Raw genomic sequence first — 949 nt, 5'->3', positions numbered from 1 at the left:
GCAGAGATTCACAGAAACACGTCAGTCACACATTCAGACCCATCACTGAAGTGGTTCCTTCATATAAGGTAGAACAAATGTGTCTTATTTCATATGTAAAGAACAATAAGTCATCATAAACACAGATATAATCACATGCATGCACTCAGTATTTCTCTCTGTTGTTTTAATCAACTTCATGAGAATTATACTCTGCTGTGAGAAAGTATTTTCCCCCAAATGGAGCCACTTCTGTGAAGGTTGTACTCTGTCGAGTTGTTTTCATTTGGAGATAATGGCTCTCACTGGTTCTTTGAGTCCAAGAGCCTTTACAATCACTTTGTAACCCTTCCAGACCGATGTATTTCAATCAGCTTCTTTCTCAGCATTTCTCTAATTTCTTTCACTTTTGGCAGAGTGTGTTACTGGGTAAGACCCTTAACCAACTTCATGCTCGTCAAAAACGTCTGTTTAAGTATATTTTGTATTTACTCAGGTTGCTTTTGTTTTATGTTTGGTTTTAATGTCTGAATCAATTTAGTATGATATATACTAAAAAAAAAAACATTAGAATGAGGGCAAATAATTTATCACAGCACTGTATGATCACTGTATTCTCTTCTCTTTACTGTAATCTGGTGTTTTATGTATTTTTATTTTGTCCAATTCTAGGAGGAGCTCAATACAGCACTGAAGTCCTTACAGGAGAAACTTAAAAAGAGAGAAAAAATGAAAGGAGAGTTTGAGAAAACAGTTCAACACATCAAGGTGAGGAAACAGAATCAAGAGTCATTTTCAGTACAGGTCTAGCATCACTAAACACAATTATCATATTTTATATTTAATATAATGGCATCCAGTTGATTATTTTTGTAAATGACGAGCAGCAATCTGCTTCTGGATCTGTTATATGTTGGGTGTCTGGGTTTCTCTGGGATCTGAATGATGTGATGTGTTGATGTGTGTTGAT

General features: G+C 35.2%; 1 long non-coding RNA gene across 1 annotated transcript; it reads left to right on the top strand.

The window, feature by feature from the left end:
- Nucleotides 1-709, top strand: LOC107733793 (uncharacterized). Its single transcript, XR_001639018.1, has 2 exons — nucleotides 1-68; nucleotides 652-709. It is a non-coding gene; the product is annotated as an uncharacterized LOC107733793 (long non-coding RNA).
- The last annotated feature ends 240 nt before the right edge of the window (nucleotides 710-949 follow it).

Source organism: Sinocyclocheilus rhinocerous, unplaced genomic scaffold (genome assembly GCF_001515625.1).
Source record: "Sinocyclocheilus rhinocerous isolate Xijiao unplaced genomic scaffold, SAMN03320098_v1.1 scaffold5480, whole genome shotgun sequence".
NCBI lineage: Eukaryota > Metazoa > Chordata > Actinopteri > Cypriniformes > Cyprinidae > Sinocyclocheilus > Sinocyclocheilus rhinocerous.
The sequence above is the reverse complement of the archived record's forward strand: the minus strand, read 5'-3'. Positions and strand labels throughout refer to the sequence as shown.